The 14,475-nt window shown below is 47.0% G+C and overlaps 1 protein-coding gene across 1 annotated transcript in view; it reads left to right on the forward strand.

Moving 5' to 3' along the window:
* Positions 1-14,475, forward strand: part of Adcy1 (adenylate cyclase 1) — a 109,341-nt gene that overhangs the window by 16,574 nt on the left and 78,292 nt on the right. The window lies entirely within an intron of this gene.

The following is a 14,475-nucleotide window of genomic DNA, read 5'->3' on the forward strand; positions in this document are numbered from 1 at the left end:
GTGTAGGGAGGAAACTTGGCCCACCAGGGGAACTAAGAAAGGGTCACTCAAGAAAGCCTATAAGTAAAGCCTGGTACATCATGGGTTCCTTTACCAGAAGAATCCAGAATCTTCTTTCAGCTTGGGGCTCACAGGCACTCTGTGTACCTTGTAGTGGTTGTCTAGACTATAAGGCAGAATATCCATTTCTCAACTATATTTTTTTAAATCCACTTCATCAATAAAAGATACTAATATACCCTCAGTTAATTTAAAAACATTTCCTCTCATGTCTGACACTATAAGGAAATCTAGTATTTATAGCAACGATTGGATATAATTGAAGGATAAATCTGTGCGCTAATGAGTGTTCGGCGTGTGGAGCGGCATATGGAGGGCAGTGTCTGTGTGCATGGGTGTGTTCATACCCGCGGGAATGCATTTGTGGATAAGTACACATTTGTACACACATTGGCACACACGGAACTATGGGAATGTCTGTAGGTGTACATGCGTTTGTGTGGATGTCCTTGTATAGGCATTTGTGTATCCATGCGTGCATGTCCACGTGTACATGTGTGTGTTGTATACTGTATGTATAAATATGTGATTCAGACATCTCCAGAGGTTTCCTCCTTGGCCTTTAGAGTCACCGTAGTGATGTTGGTATTGCCGAGGAAATACCAGTACCACTATGTGTGTAGCTATTTTATTTTATTTTATTTTATTTTTTTTGGTACAGGACCTTACCTTGTAATCCCAGCTGGCCTTGAGCTTTTGAACCTCACGCCTCAGCCCCTCAAATGCTGGAAATGTACCCAGGCACCACTGCACCCAGCTGGTACTTGGCTTTATTACCCCACAAGGTTGAGAAGTGGATCTGTGGGAAATCTTCTTGTCTCCCTGTAGGCATCAACCCTGCAGGGTTGAAGTTGCAGGCTTTTCTGTGGGCCACGCTTGGGTGTGTTTCTGAACCAGGCATGCTTGGGTGTGTTTCTGAATGAGCCCACGGGTTTCTCTCTGGTTGACTCTCATTTTCATCGCTGATTCGTGTTTTCCTACATCATCTACTTTGGTCTGATTTAATTTCCCTCTTATCTTTGCTGCCTTTTCTACTGATCACCTTGCTTCGTAGCCTTTTTTTCCTTTCATATTTTTTTCCTCGTGGCTATGAAGGTTATTTATTTTACGAAGGTATTCAATTATATTTCGATTAATCTGTATTAATTGGGCATGGTAATTTAGGAGGTGCAGCATGATATTGCAGTGCGAGCACATGCAGGATTCACCAATCAATGTCAGGACCGTTAGCATTTCTCTCCTGGCCATTTCCTTATCTCGCAGCTCTTGCCCTTCTTTCTGCTATGTTTTCATAAAATATGCAGTAGGTTGTGAAGTAGTCACTCAGCTGACTACTCTCACCCCCGCTGTGCTTCTGCACCTATTACCCAAGCTCCATCAGTAGCCTCCTCCCTCCCTCTGGCCATCACTATTCTGCATTCCTGTCAGCCTGTCTCAGCTTCTACTCATGAGAGATATTGAATACACAGTATATAGTCTTCTGATGTCTGGTGCGGGTTTGTTTAACTTGACTGACGCCCTCTGGTTCCGTCCATTTTGCAGGTCGAATGCTTGTGTCCTTTTCCACGGCTGAATAATACTCACATTCTTTACCCCTTCAGCCACTGGTAGTTGCCCTGGCTGCCCTTCTTGTCTTGGCTCTGTGGCACTTGTGGCTGGTGCAGGGTTAAGCTAGCGTGTCATCACTGCTTGAGTGTCACCTCTGTTGGTTTCATGGCAGCCCCGAGAACAAGGCTGGTTTCGGCTCTAAGGAGGAAGGCAGATGAGGGGAAAGAAGGCCAGTGCAGTGGAATTTGGGTTCATAAGAAGGAAGTTTCCATCGGGTAATGTCAGCAACTTCATTAGCCAGATTGACGCCATTCACTTCTACGGGTTTGTTTTCATGTGTGATTTTTTTAAATTAAATTAATATTTTAAACCCTCCCAGGCACCCCTTCTCACAATCCTTCCCCTATCCCCTCTTTTCCTTTTGGTATCCCCTGACCCAGGCATATCAAGTCTCTGCAAGGCTAGGTGCTTCCTCTCCCACTGAGGTCAAACAAGGCAGCCCAGCTAGAAGAGCATAGCCTACAGACAGGCAACAGCTTTTGGGATAGCATCCACTCCAGTTGTTCAGGGCCCACTTGGAGACCAGGCTGCACATCTGTTATATGTGTGGGGAGGCCTAGGCCCAGTCTATGTATGCTCTTTGGTTGGTGGTTGAGTCTCTGAGAGCCCCAAGGGTCCAGGTTAGTGACTCTGTTGGTCTTCCTGTGGAGTTCCTACCCCTTTGGGGCCCACAGTCCTTTCCCCAACTCTTCCCCAAGCTCCATCCACTGTTTGGTTGTGAGTGTCTGCATCTGTCCGAGCCAACTGCTGGGAAGAGTCTCTTAGAGGACAGCCATGCTGGACCCCTGTCTGCAAGCATAACAGAGTATCATTAACAGTGTCGTGTGTCTTCTTTAACTACACAGTTGTAACTTTATCTGTATACCCTCATTTTCTGTGCCTTGGCTTGACATTTTGCTTGGGCACAGCCACACATGTTGTGCCTTGAGTGAACTGCTCTTCGTGTCTTGCTCCAGCAGTCTCTGCCACTGGCATTTAGACACTGCGTTTTTTAAGAAGCTCTTTCTTCAAGCCGTCGTCTAGATTTCAAGTGTTTCCTTACAGTTATAGCGGTGTGAACTTGACATTGCCTGGAGTGTTTTCCTCTAGTGGAGAGCACCTTTATTTCTTTAAGGAATACCTGATTATAGTCCACCCTACAGCACTGGTACCCTGGGTGTTCTAAAGCCATGGCATCAGCCACCCTGGGGACTTCAATTAGCAAGCTTTGCCAGTCCTTGGAAGGCAGGTTGATTGTGAACAGGATACAGGCTTGCAGCTTGGCTCCCGTAGGGAATCCTGGGGTGGGGGTGGGGGTGTTCTGTATCATCTGTAGGAAATGGTAGAGGATTGCTCAGAAGGTCTGAGCTGGTGGAGCCTCAGGACTGGAACATAGGTGGAAACACCAGTGGGACACCGTGGGCACAATGTTTCAAGACCTCCTTTGTCCTCATCTCAGAGTAGAACAAGTGGCTGAACTGTTCTTTTATCACTGCTCCAAGAGGGTCGTGAGCCATGGCAAACATGAGGACCAGACAGCAAGGTCCCTGGCACAAGCAGGAGACATGGAGAAGGTGAGTTGTCAGTGCCCAGGCGTTTGGAGATCTCAATTTCCCTCCTCCCTGGGGTAGAGTCTGTAACTGAGGGTGCCTGGCAAGGGGATGATTGGGCTCTGTTCTCAAAGCAGGTATTGGTCTCAAGAGACCGCGTGGCATGCAGCTGCCGGATGTGCTGTGTGTCTGTGGTCCACCTTGTCCATCTGGATCTATAAGGGGCAGAGAGTGTTTGGCTGCTGTCCTAAGACACAAACCTCTGTGTGACTGTCCTCCCATGAGTTTACCCACTCCCCCACATACACTCCATTTTGTCCCAGGGACTTGTGGAACGAACAGACGTCACAGAGACACAGTTGCTCAGGGCTGTAGGGCACGTTTGTTCCTTTTCCGCTGTCTTCAGATCGGTTGCCTTGGCCCTGTCGCTATAGCTGTTCTTTTTTTTTTTTTTCTTTTTTTCAGAGCTGGGGACCGAACCCAGGGCCTTGTGCTTGCTAGGCAAGCGCTCTACCACTGAGCTAAATCCCCAGCCCCGCCATAGCTGTTCTTAACGCACGTTCAGTTACTTTCTACTGTGCTGCCCCTGCCCCTGTGCAAATCTCAGTGGCCTGGGTGGTGGCGCCACGTGAGAATTTGCCATTTGGAACCACTGAAGTATTCAGTACCTACTTAGACTGTGCCTTTTGCCCCAGCCTCATGAAGTAGGACCGTTAAATGCAGCTGACGGGAACCTGTGTCCTCTGTGGCAGGGCTGTACTGAGACATTTTTCTGCAGATGCTACAAGCTTGCCTCCTTACATTATTTTAGGGCGAGAGGCCTCCATCACCGGAATCAGCAGAATGTAGTTCACTCTGCTTTTAAAGGGGGTATGAAAACAGTTGATTTTGAAGCAGAGAAATGACCAAGGCCAAGATGGGGTTTCACGTGGACTGACACGCTCTGTCATAGAAGAGGTTCCATGCACGTGTACAGCCATAAAACAACAGAGAATCATAAGTCAGTGGATTAAACGAGTACTACTGTGGACAGGCAGGCAGGCAGGCGACAGCCACGTGGGGACATCTTACTGTAGGGTTCAGATGTTTGTAGAGCACTCTTAGCTTTGGGGGTTGGTGCAAGCTAAGCTGCTAAACCTTGCTGTTCCTTCTGTGAGGTTTACCCATCAATCACAGCCCCCCTCCCCCCCCCCCCAGCCATGAGAAGTATGTTAGGCCATGTACATAGGTTAAAGGCAAGTTGCTGTTTTTCTAAAGAGCCAGATAGCCCAGAGTAATTCTGGCTCTCGTTCTGCAACATTCCAACTCTCCAGTCACGATGCCCTTTAGTCTTTCACAGAGAAACAGCATCGCTGGAAAGCTTCAGCCCGGCGTGGAAGAATGTGCTAGGAGCTATTTCTGTCTTCTCTGAATCCTCTTTGGGGAGTGTGTGTACGTGTGTGTGTTTAAGTGTGTGTGTGTGTGTGTGTGTGTGTGTGTGTGTGTGTGTGTATGTGTGTGTGTGTGTGAGAGAGAGAGAGAGACAGAGACAGAGACAGAGAGACAGAGAGATGGAGATAGAGAGACAGAGAGACAGAGAGAGAGGGAGAGAGAGACAGAGAGAGACAAAGAGAGAGACAGAGAGAGCATGTGTGGTTTAAGAGTAAATATATATGAGATTGTGTGTGTGTAAGAGAGAGAGAGAGAGGGGAGAGGGGGAGAGAAGGAGGGGAGGAGGAGAGGGAGAGAGAGGGGAAGAGAAGGGCTTATTCTTTGGGGAGGATTTCAGGTATAGTAAATGACCCATCTTTCCAACTAGACAAACAGGGACCAAAACAAAGGGAGGTCTTGCCCTATAGGATCTATGTGGACTAGGAAGTCTGCTACACATTTGTTCGTCCTACAGTTAAGACACATAGTTAAATCCCTTTACAATTAAGAATCATCTGTGAAATGGCCTCTGTTGCATGAGCCTGTGAAACTGTTCTGTTTGACTAACCTGAGACCCGGGGCCCAGAGATTTTCCACAGTTGAGGGCTGAGAATGGAAGTGTAGTACGGTTGTGAGTGCAGAACCCTTGCTGAACAGAGCATCTCTTCCCCAAGGGAGCCGTGGTCACTCCCTTCTTTGTGTCACTTTTGGCTTCTTCAGAGGTGCACATTCACAGGGAACGGACTTGAAACGCTCCAAGGCTCACTCTGCTTTTCAACAGAGGTGTCTCAGTGCATTCTTTGAAGTAGACAAGGCTGAGAGAGATGGTGCAAGAAGAAGAAAGACCCCTCTGAGGGGTCTGGGACCTGGAAGGGGTCGTGCCGACAAAGCGGCTGACCAAAATAGAGAGCTGGGGCATGCTGGGATCATTTGATGCTCGTGAGAACTTGACAACTTCAGTGCATAAAACAAGCAAATTCTTAGAAAAGCATCAGTAGCCAAAGGTGATCCTAGAAAGAAAGCCAGTCTCCCCTCCCCCCACAGCTATTAGAAATACTGATCAGAAATTTGTTTATTGTCACATAGTATTTTACTTACCTGTCAAGGCCAGGGCTTGAACCCAGGGCTGCACATTACAGGTAAATGCCCCCCCCCCCCTCTCTCTCTCTCTCTCTCTGTTTTTCAGAGCTGGGGACTGAACTGAGGGCCTTGTGCTTGCTAGGCAAGCACTCTACCACTGAGCTAAATCCCCAACTCAGTAAGTGCTCTCTCAATGAGCTATACCCTAATCCCCAATTAGCAGCAAGCACACAGGTTTGCAGATGAGTTCTATATGTTCATATGTTTGCCCAGCTGGACTTTGCCTTGGCGAGAGTGTGTTCTTTGGGATTAACATGGACTTCCTGGTGATCTTGCTGGGCCAAGCTAGGAAGCCCAGCCAGGACAGGTGGGTCAGAGGTACATGTGGAAGCCTGTTTCCCTGTCTAATTTTCTTTTGGGGCCCTTGTGATTCCGGTACTTTGGTGGACTGGGGAGGCGTCTATTGACTGCTTGTCCCCTTGCGGCATCACTGTTAATACATTGGTTCTAGGCAAGGAGCCGGTGTGCTCACTGTTGGAGTGACCTGGTGCTTAAGTGTAGTTTGTTTCACAGTAGCCAGGGCACATTGCAAATGGAACACAGGCCCCAGCGGTCTCTCTGGCTTGGGTCAGCTTCAGTTCCTCCTGACTTGCGGTCAGATGATGGGCAGGGCCAAGGTGGCTACCTCTATTGAGTTGTTTGCTTGCTTGCTTGTCTGTCTGTCATCTATCTATCTATCTATCTATCTATCTATCTATCTATCTATCTATCTATTATCTGTCTGTCTGTCTATTATGCTTGCTTGCTTGTCTGTCTGTTGTCATCTACCTACCTACCTACCATCTATCTATCTATCTATCTATCTATCTATCTATCTATCTATCTATCTATCTATCTATCTATCAGTCATCTATCTATCTATTGTATCCAGCCCCCTCCTTGGACAGTCAGCAGGAATGTGGTGGTGTGCCTCCTCTAACCCGGATGCTGCTTGTTTGTATGCATTGCGACAGGCATGTTGTATGAGGTGGTCTCAGACTTTGAGCACCATGTAGCTCTCCGATCAAGTCTACCCATGCTGTTTGAAGGGCTCTAGCAAGTCAGAGCTTGGCAAGGACAGGCCCTCTATGGCAAACATTGCAGACAGGTTTTGCCATTTTACTCCCTTCCTCTACCTTGTTAAAAATGGTTACATCCCTAAAGCTAGCCTCCAAGACCTATTCCCTTATTTGGCTACCAATTCACTTCTCAGACTAACCACCAAGGTCCAACAATCAAAATTCATCCCTTGGCTATTATGTCCAGTCAGGATTTGCCAACTCACCCTACCATAGACACCCCTCACTCCCACCTACCCCTAAGGGGGTGATACATTTCCTTTGTGGTGATAATTTCGTGTCTAGGTATGTCCTTTACTTATTCTGGGGGTTGTTGGGGGTGACCTTCCTTTCACCATTTGTACCTAAGTGCTCCAGAATTTGGGCAGCAGAAGCCACAGGGCTGAGTGTCACTCATTTTTCTGTGGTGGATCTTGGCAGTGTCGGGAAGGATTTGGTTCTAGTTAGAGCCTCTCTCTGGGCAGGAGGCTTCACCGTATAGACAGGGGACTATAGGAGGCTTTTAAGGACCTTAGATCTCTGACTCCGCTATTTCGTCTGTGCCTCATTTCTCTTAAATCCACATGACGGTTGGTGATTTTGGGCAATGTGCTGTACTTGGACAGGCTAGTCCCCTTAGTTCTCCTGATGATAGCATCCGTGCATAGTGACCACTGACACCATATTGAAGAGCCCTCGTGTGTCTGGTGAGGAAGGGACTCTGGATTCCACTGGAGCCTCCAGCCATGCTGGTGAGAAATTGGGTCTGCCGTTCTGTGGGTAGCCGGTGGTCTAGAGGGAGTGGTCAGGTCTGCGGGCTACAAGCTCCCTGGCTTGCAGAAATTGAACACCAGCCCTGGCTGTATTCATTGCAGTTATGTGAAGTGACTTATGGCAGGTTATGGGACTTAGAGACTGCTGGAGGCTTAGGATTAGGCAACACAGCTTCTAGTAAGGTCCGCCATTTCACCAGGGTAAGAGAAGACCTGGGGGGATAGGATTAGGGTGTGGGGTGGTGCATCACAGGATGATGGCACACTCTGACCTGATGGTGGACTCCCATGGATAGGAACTCCATTATTTTAGTTTTGGAGGCCAGAAAAAATCCAAGATCGAGGCTCTGAGGGCTCTCCCCAGGGTTGAGGATAGCTACCTTCTAGCCGCATCCTGCTGTAGCTGTCCATGTGTGCATATACCTCTAGTGCCTTATGGGCCCAAATCCCTTCAAAGGACACCAGCCAGAGTAGAGTAGGGACCACTCTACTCTTTGTTTTAACTTAGTTATTTCCTTTTTTTTAAAAAAAAATTAGAGCAGTTTTATTTTTTAACTTTTATTAGCATTTGTTCAAAACGATGGATTTCGTTATGATGTCTCATACCCGTATAGATTTGATCATCTTTAATCCCTATTATTAATGTCTCTCCCCAGTGCTCCAAGGTTTCCCTTCCCATGTCCTCTCTTCTGCTGTCACATATCATCTCTATTGCATCTTTTTCTATAGTCGTTATTGTTCCACATATGTATAAATATGTAAATATAACTTTCCCAGTCCATTTAGTGTCGCTTATACATATATTTTTTTAGGGCTGACCACTTGGTATTGAGTAATCAATTAGGGAGCTCATCCCTAATATTAATTCTTCTTCTCTCAGCAGTCTCCAATAGCTGGTAGCTCTTCATCTAGGGGCGGGGCCTTGTGACATTCCCCTATCTGTGTTGGCATGGTAACTGGTATTTTACTCAGGCCTTCTTTAGGCTGCCAAAGTGTTGAGATTTCATACATCCAGATCCCTTGTCCTATACAGAAGGTAGAGCCTCTCAGCTTTGTAGAGCCTTATCTTGGAGTAGAGTTGGGCGTTTACCTATGGATCTCGTGGGGGACACAGTTCCTTCCGTGCTGTGCACCAAGAACAAGTCGAGTGCATGATCCAAGAAAGGGGAAAGGGTGGCTGTGAGCAAGGCAGGTGTGCACTGGGTGGAGGGCACCTGTCTTTTCCCTCCAGAAGCCCAGTCACAGACAGAAGAAGCAAGCCTAGGCTTCCAAGGAGCCGGCAGAGACGTAGCCTGGGTTGAACACTGGCCTCTTCCTGCTGGTTCTTGCCCATCCCTCTGGTTCTGACCAAGGCTGCCCAGCAGTCTAGTTACAGAGCCCAAGCAGGCTTCCCACTCACTCAGGCTTGGAGTAGTTATCAATGTGCGCCCATTGGCTGTGGCTGGTTTGGGATGCGCCAGCTTTGGTGTGGGTTTCCCTTCAGGACAGATGTAATAAACGAGTCCTCATCTTAGCCAGGCGCTGCATGCGCTCAGTGGTCACTCTAGGGGTGAGCCATCCCTACTAGGGGAACGGGTCTTTCTCAGCATTCTTATGGCTTCAGAAAAGATGAGGCTAGGATGTTTCCAGTTTCCTCCTGGTTTCACTAGGGTGGATTTTACTGCCCGCATAGTGACTGGCAGAGGCGGCTTCTCTGGTCCCCACTCAGAAATGGGCTGTGAACAGACATGATGATGGGGAAGGTTCTTCATTTGGTCTCCTCTGTGCTCCCTGCTTTCAGATGCCACGTGTAGGCTGATGGCCTTAGCAGTGAAACTGAGACCATCAGGGTGAGGACAGTGGGAGACAGACTTGACTTGCATACGTGGGAGTCTAACTTGAAGTTGATGGGAAGAGAAGGCATGGGCTTGGCCTCAACTATTGGGGCCAGTGGAGCATAGCTGCTGCTGAAGGAGCTTAGCAGGCCAAAGGCCGTGTGGGAGGGGCAGTGTGGAGGGGCCTTGTGGGAGAGGCAGTGTGTGGGAGCAGTGTGGGAGAGGCAGTGTAGTGTGGGAGAGGCAGTGTAGTGTGGGAGGGGCAGTGTGTGGGAGCAGTGTGGGGGGCAATGTGGGAGGAGCATTGTGAGGGGGTACTGTAGAGGCATTGTGGGAGGGGCATTGTGGGAGGGGCATTGTGTGGGACAGTGTGGGAGAAGCAATGTGGGAGGGGTAGTGTGGGAGTCAGTGTGGGAGGGGCATTGTGGGTGGGGCATTGTGGGAAGGGCATTGTGGGAGGGGCATTGTGGGAGAGGCAATGTGGGAGGGGCATTGTGGGAGGGGCATTGTGGGAGAGGCAATGTGGGAGGGGTAGTGTGGGAGGGGCATTGTGGGTGGGGCAGTGTGGGTGGGGCAGTGTGGGAGAAGCAATGTAGGAGGGGTAGTGTGGGAGGGGCATTGTGGGAGAGGCAATGTGGGAGGGGCACTGTGGGAGGGGCATTGTGGGTGGGGCAGTGTGGAAGGCACTAGCAGATGCTACAGAAATGAAGGAGCTCCCATAAATGACCACTTGTGGAGCTCAAGCTCTGACTGGACCCAGGAAGAACAAAGTCAATCCCAGTTGTAGGACATGTGTGGGATGTGGGCAGGCCTTGAGCACATGGCTGGCCGGTGTCATGGCCGATGATCAGATAGCTCAAGGGACTCCCTGAAGTGGAGCGGACAGAGGCCAAGTGCCCAAGCACATGAGACCATGGGAAGGGAAGACGGATCCTATGGTGCCTATCTGTGCTGACAGAGAAGTGGCATCCTTGGACGGAGAGCCCATGCCTCTCATTGCTCTGCATCTGGCTCCTGACTTCAGAGTCACCCTCCCTCCAGCTTCGAGGGAGCTTTGAGTTTATAGCCTTCCCCTGGAGCATAACCCTGGAATTTCTACCTGTCACAGCTGGAGGGCACAGGGCAAGTGGCATTTGAAGGTCACATCGTCTCCTGGGTCTTCATTACTGCTGCCCCACAGCCCACTCAGGAAGGCACTCGAGCCCAGCTTCCCTTCTGAGTGTAGTGGCTGGTCCCCAGGGGCCCTCGTTGTTCCTTGGATGCCACTACTAGATCAGAACCCTCCAGAAACATGTAGCTATTTAAAGCACACTCGATTTGTTATCCTAACAAGGTAAATGGAACAATTGAGTTCTTGGTGTGTGAGGAAAATTTATCAAGAAAAGGGATACTTTCTTTTAAATACTATAGGGTGGATTTTAGTTAAATTTAATTAATTCGTTTTCACTGAGGCGGGGTCTCACATGCACCAGGGCAACCTTAAACTTGCTGTTTGCTGGGGGATATTCTTGAACTTGTGATCCTCCTGACTCCACCTTTTTAGAGCCTGCACATCCAGTTTCTTGTAATTCTGGGGACGGTACCTGGGGCTCTTTGTGGCTGCTAGGCAAGCAATTGTCCAACTGAGCTACAACCCTGGGCCTTGGGCAGAGTTTTAAATAGGTTCATCTATTCCCAGTGTACTTCTCAAACCATTACAGTTGTTATTTGGCAAACTATTAAGATTAACTGAAAGCTTAAAGCAATTAAATGCCTCCGTCAGTATTTACACAATTATTTTGTTATATAGAATTATGTCTTAATGCTACATGTTAATTTTATTCAATATATGCTTACATATAATCTTAACCTTATATGTTAACTTTATTTGACATGTACATTAAATATGGATTAAATTAGCCTAAATAGTATTAGTATAGGATTATTATACAATTTAGTTTTGGAAGATTTTTCCTTCCTTCTCAAAGCAACTCTCTGTCCGTTTGCAGTCATGCCTGTTGTAGTACGCCTGTTCTTCTTCCGGATGTAGATACACAGGAATCTACTTTCTGCCTTTGTGGATTTAACTACCCTGGATATGTCATACAAATGGAGCCATATAGCATATGAGCCATAGTGAATGACTTCTCCCACTATGAGGTTTCCGAGGGATATCCAGTGGGTTGTCTTATCCAGTTCATGCTTTTCATGGGCCAACTTCTATTCCACTGTACAGCCGAACCACATTTTAATGGGGAGGGATTGAGAGGACGGACCAGATTTTGATTTATTTAATTCAATTAAAAAAGATTAAGATAGGGCCTCGGACAGCTCCAGCTGGCCTTGAACTCACTATGTAGCTGAGGCTGGCTTTGGACTACTGATCCTCCTGCCTCAACCCCTTGAAGGCATGGGTGGCCTGTTTGTGGCACAATGGCTGGCTGTTTTGTTTCTCCACTCACATTTGACAGACAGTTGGGCTGTTTCCATGATTTCGTTGATTGTTTAGACCTTTGTGAGGACACGCCTTTTGATTTCTCTTGGGAAAACGGCAGGGCAATTCTAGGAGAGGAATTTCTGGCTATGGAGTAATTAACATTTTGAGGGTCGGCCACACTATTTTCCAGACCCCCCCAGACCATGTCCTGCTCCCACCAGGAACATGTAAAGGAACTACTTCCTTCATATGAGGATCTTGTTTATCTTATTTTATTGTTATGAGTGGTTTTGCCTGTATTTGTGTATGTGGCCACCGGTGTGCTGGGTGCCTATGGAAGTTAGAAGAGGACATCGAATTCCCTGGAGTTGAAGTTACAGGTGGTGTGTGAGCCACTAATGGACGCTAAGGATAGAACTCAGTTCTTCTACGGGAGCATCAAGTGCTTTTTTTCTTTTTCCACCAAGCCATCTTTCCAGCCCTGCTTCGGTTTGTTTTTTAATTAATTAATTTATTTATTTTGGTTATTTTCATTATTTTTTCTCTTTAAAAAGACTTGAGGGTACATGTGGTCAAGGCAGAAGACAGAGATCTTATGTGGGATTTTCTTTTTTTTTTTTTTAGTTTCCCAGTGGTACCATCTTACTGGACTGGTACAGCATTACGATGACAACATCCAGCCACAAGGCACGAGGATCCCTCTCCCTGCCCCTCCCAAGCCACACCCACCTCCGTGCCCCGAACCCTAGACTTGTGATATCTATAAATTTGTAATATCTTTGCTTATAAACATTTTCCGCCCAGTGTAATTCTCTGGAGATCCATACAGGTTGCTGAGCATATCAATAGCTTATTCTTTTATTGTTAAGTGGTATTCCACGGTGTGGCTGTTGGCACAGTGTGCTCAAACATTGTGTCTGTGAAGGACATCCTGGTAGGTTCCAATTTAGGATGGTTCTGAACAAAGCTGTTTGGAACACCATGTAGAAGTTTTCATATGAACATAAATATTAATTTCCCTGGCCTGAATTCCTAGAAATAGTGCTGGAACATATGGTGTTTGTAAGAATATTGAGATAGGGCAAAACCATTTTCCGTGGTGGTTGAACCATAGGCCTGGAAAGTTCCCTCCCCTCTCCGGTTTAAAAATGGGACTCTGAGGAGACCCTGAATGTGCTAGCTGCTGGCCCTTCGCTAGATGTGTGACTTGCAAGTATTTTCTCTCAGCCTGTGGTATGCCATCTCATTTCTTAAGAGACTTTTGTTCTGTTCTGCTAATGAGCAAACATTTTACATTTTGAGGAGATTCAATTTATCATTTTTTTTCTGTTTTGTTTTATGACCCAGTCAGGTTGCCAACTAGATCAAAGTTTCTTTCTATTGCTCTAAGTCAAATCTAAGAACGCCGAGCCTAGCCCTAATTCCCGAAGGCCTCTCTGTGTTTCTAACAGATTTGCAGCTTTTGAGTTAATAGATACATTCATGACAATGTATTTCAAGGCGATATTTAAACAAGGTGGGGGGTCGAGGCTAAGGTTTCTTTCTTGGTCACGGGATGGCGGTTCAGTTGCTTTGTGGTTTATTGAAAATATCATCTTTACTGGATTATTGTAAATGAAAGAGAATCTGGGTATATATTTGTGTGGGTCTGCGTCTGGGCTCTCTACTTCATTACGTCACCTCAGCACTCATCCTGACATTATCCTGAGTGTTGTTACTAAGGATTGGGTAGGTAACTCCTCCACCCCTTGGTCCTTTGGAGCTGCTACTATTCCTTTTGTTACCCATATTGCATTTCGGAAAGCGCTTGACTTTGCCTACTTCAGTCTCATTTGACTTTGCCTACTTCAGTCTCATTCATGCTATTATCTAGAGAGAATTTGCATCCTTACAGGGTTGGGTCTTCTTTCCTCTCCAGAACGAAGATGGCTTCTCCATTTATTTAGCTTTTCTTTGATTCTTTGCTCAGCGCCATGATTTTCGGGACGCAAACTTTCTACTTTTACAATCAGCCTTTCACCATGGCATTTCCCTTTCGAGCACCTGTAAGCAGTGGAGTAGTTAGCGTGTGTCCACGTGATCACTGCTGCTATGTGGGAATGCAGCAAGTTCTCGAATGTTGGTTTGTCCATTGTGATTCGTTGAAGTCGGTTATTCATTCTAGGTGTGATTGTTTCGTTTGAATAGGTCCTTGGTGTTTTATATAGAGATCACCAGACCTTTAGCACATCTTCCTTGTAGCCTGCATCTCTTTCCTACCTCGTCACCCTGGCTAAATCTCCAGACGTGATATGGAATTGGAGCAGTGAGAGCTGCCATCCGTCCTCTGTTCCACCGGAAGCATTTGAAGTTCCACCACGTACGGCATGAGCTGTAGGCTTTCTGGGCGCCGTCCTTTATCAAGTTGAGGAAGTTCTTTATTCCTCCTTTATAAACATTAAATAAGGGCCACATCTTGTTGTTTTCTTTATCAGTACTAATTGCCATTATTCGAATCCTTCTCCTGTTGTTGTGGAATGTATTACATTGGCATTTCAGGAGTGAATTAGCATTGCATCCTTGGCTTAGATCTCATGTGGTAGGATCTAGAATTCATTTATGTGTTGGAAATTGCCAACATCTTGTTATGGATTCGTGGGATCTGTTTTCCTTTTTGGGCGTGCTTATGGCATTTGTGTATATATCTTA

Source organism: Rattus norvegicus, chromosome 14 (assembly GCF_036323735.1).
Source record: "Rattus norvegicus strain BN/NHsdMcwi chromosome 14, GRCr8, whole genome shotgun sequence".
Taxonomy (NCBI): domain Eukaryota; kingdom Metazoa; phylum Chordata; class Mammalia; order Rodentia; family Muridae; genus Rattus; species Rattus norvegicus.